The sequence below is a fragment of the Sturnira hondurensis genome, unplaced genomic scaffold (assembly GCF_014824575.4).
Source record: "Sturnira hondurensis isolate 20B ecotype Veracruz unplaced genomic scaffold, ASM1482457v3 Scaffold0021795, whole genome shotgun sequence".
Taxonomy (NCBI): Eukaryota; Metazoa; Chordata; class Mammalia; order Chiroptera; family Phyllostomidae; genus Sturnira; species Sturnira hondurensis.
The window spans coordinates 101,695-104,975 of record NW_028094426.1 but is presented as its reverse complement, the minus strand read 5'-3'; the positions used below and the strand labels follow the sequence as shown (position 1 = coordinate 104,975).

General features: G+C 37.3%; 1 non-coding gene across 1 annotated transcript; it reads left to right on the top strand.

The window, feature by feature from the left end:
* The first annotated feature begins 2,907 nt into the window (after positions 1 to 2,907).
* On the top strand, positions 2,908 to 3,018 carry LOC118978518 (U6 spliceosomal RNA). The gene has a single exon (XR_005064732.1). It is a non-coding gene; the product is annotated as a U6 spliceosomal RNA (small nuclear RNA).
* Positions 3,019 to 3,281: the final 263 nt, after the last annotated feature.

Below are 3,281 nucleotides of genomic sequence, written 5' to 3'. Positions count from 1 at the left end.
AGTAGTTTTCATAATTTGAGAAAGGACACCAGATATTTGCTATGTAATTTTTTTTTATATACTCAAATGCCTTTAGACAAAACAAGAACCTAATTTAGTCACCCACTAGCCATGAAAGCATCTGGGATACATAATATTTTTTTCTACGGGGCCTGGATGACTGCTTTTAGTGCTTGTTTATTTGACCTGGGAAAACACAGCTCACAAACAGCATCTGGATTTCAGAGAAGGTTCCTATATTTGCCCCCAAATTCTCCCTTTCAGTCAATGATCTTCAACTGACTCATCTACAAGGTCAGAGAGTTGAGTTGCTCAGCAGAGACTAAAGCATAAGCGTCTCTGGCTGGTTCCCTGTAACCACCAAACCCCACAATCTTCTCCCTGGGTGTGTGGCATGGGAACCTGCCTGAGGTTTTGCCAAGACCACCAGAGACCAAGGGAAAAACAGATCTCATAGCCAAAAGTGGGTACCATGGTCCTGACAAGGGTAAGGAGGACGGTGGAGAGGTTTGGGAATTTGTTTGTTTTATTTAAAGAGTTCACTATTAAGAGCAGAACTTGTAGGGTAGGGTAAGAGAAGGGACTTTTTTTCTTCCCATTAAAAGGTGTGACTGAGAACTTGCAATATTTGATGACATGTTTCTCCCTGAGAGATCTTCACCCTTGGCAGTCCCATCTGAGACACTGGTGAAAAGCTGTGAGCACCGTTTTCTAAGGTTTCCAAGAGAAACCCAATAGATTTAACTTATTCCAGTTTCAGTGATGTGAGGACCTCAGAGTAAATGAAGAAATAAACAGGAAGAGGTGTTTTTGAACACTTGAGCAAAGATGAAACAAGGCTAGATTATGAGAGTGTCACCTTGACCTGTAGCCCCTAATCGCCCTGAGAATTATGGCCTTCCTGGGTTTTGCCCAGTTTCTTCATTTCCTTTATTGTATGATTTCTGGAAACAGGCCGCTGCTTAGCTTAAAGCACCCGCCACTGTGATTTTTAGCAACACCAGATTGAATTCCATACTTGATTTATTGTATCGCTATTGCATCACCAAGACGTATCTCAGCATAAAAGGAGGGTTCCAGGAATATGGAGACTTTTGTCATTTTAATAAATGCATAATAAGGCTAGATAAAGTGAAGAAATACCTACTCGTTTTTTAGTTCATTGGTGACCTTGGTTAATGCTTAAATCTAGTCTTTTCTTACTTCTTTTATCTTCTTTCCTTGTTTCTTTCTTTCTTAACTTTTGATATAAGGAAGTAAACTCCAGTTATTCTACAATGTGTGAAGTCAAACCCTAGTTATACCTACAAAACTGCTAGAATTGAAATTATTATTATGTTTAGAAGAATATATAAAATATAAAATAAAAGTTAATACTTATACAAAAGCAATTATTTAAGGATATATCTTCAAAGCAAAAAAGAAAAATAAGCTTTTCCCTTTATCTTGTAAGAGGAAAAAACTAATTTTTAAATGCTCCTAACTTCACACACAGTTAATATTTAGCTCCCCTGACTTCTCCCACAGAAGTAGGCTAGACTAGAGCCCCTTGCTGTATTTGCTTTTTTTTAATCTCTATTTTTTGCCCCTCTTTTCCTCCTTTCTTCTCTTCTTCTCATTCTTTACCTATAAGTTCATATCCTTTGGCTCTAGGCCATCATTTTATTTGTTGGGTTTTTTTGCCTTAAATAACTGTGCTTTTCTTGTCTTTGTGTAATATTATCTTCTTGAGACTCACAGCTTTCTTTGTTGTCTTAAAATGGATTCATTGTTACAGACAAGACCTATGCTTATTTTGGTATCCTACAGTTTTGAAGAGATGTGCATGGCATTTAGAAAACTAGTTTGAATTCCTCTCAAATCTTCCCAGTGCTTTTATATTGAAACCCTATCCATCCCAAAGCTAGGTACAGTACTATTTGTAACAGACATGATTCAGCCCTGAATGATAACACTGGCAAAGAAAAATCAGAGGCGACTGAACCCAGTCTAGTCTGCAAAGCAATCCCAATTCACAACATTTCCTTCTCGGCATGTTCGTAAATTCTCATGATTATAGGAGGTAGTGTTTGTAGATTGGAACAATCACAGCTTTTGAAATAGATGAACCTCACTTAAATATTACCTCCACTAGTCAGTAGCTCTGGAATCATGGTTGAGTTATCATCTCTCCCTCAGTTTTTTATAATGTCAGCTATAGAGTACTATGGGGAAGATTATTGAGAATTTGCCATGTGCAGTATTAATGCAATGCCTATCACATAGTATGTGCCTAATGGACAAATATTTTTACTGATAGTAAAGAACAAATCAATACAGTCACATTACATAAGCTGAATAGTAGGATAAGAGAAAGGCACAGTTCCTTAAGGCAAATTCAATACAGGTAGTTATTTTCCATGGAAACTGGATCTTAATTTGAGTCTTAGCTCAATTAATTTCATCATAGGCCCTGGAATTGGGGGGGGGGGGGTCTGGTAATTCACTCTAGATTCAAACCTCTTTTCTGAACAAAGTTCACTCCCTCTGGTGGTCCCTAATTGGCTAATGGGAAGGCAACACTAGTCGCCTTAATATACTAAGTGCATTGGCAATGCAATAGCAAAACCCACAGGGCTTTATTCCCTTATTTCCATAACTCCCCAGGAAGAGCTGCTTGATCTCACTTACAAGCCTGGTCTAGAAAATAAAAATGTCAAGAAAGAGCCAAGAAATCCATGTTTCTCCTGTTTTCTAGATGTTGTAGATACACTTAAGAATTGTGACAAAAGCTGTAATGTAACATCTCCGACTTTCCTTACAGGTCCAGATTCTTCATGGGTCTGTAGTTTTCAAGCCCACACAGCCCACACAATCACAGGTGTGGAATATAACTGCTCCTTACTGGCTCCTAACAAAAAGAAAGCCGGGTGTTGCTTTGGTGGCCCATACACTATAATTGGAACAATACAGAGGTTAGCATGGCCCTGAGCAAGGATAACAGGCGAAAGAAAGATGGTATATCAGACACATGTATTTAATATCTGACAAAGGACACTTCAAGAAAAAAAGTATTATAAAAGATAAGGATATTTCTTTGATTAAAAAGTTTAGTTCATGCATGGGATATTATAAAAAATGCTTGTTAGAAATGAGGGGAGACATAAAACAAATAACAACCAGTTTCAAAAATTTAAAGTATACAAGATATAATTCCTCACTACATTGCAATTAAGCTACGAACCAATAGTAAAAAAGATGACTGGAAAATCCTCCTATTATTAAAAATTAGGAGATTTAGT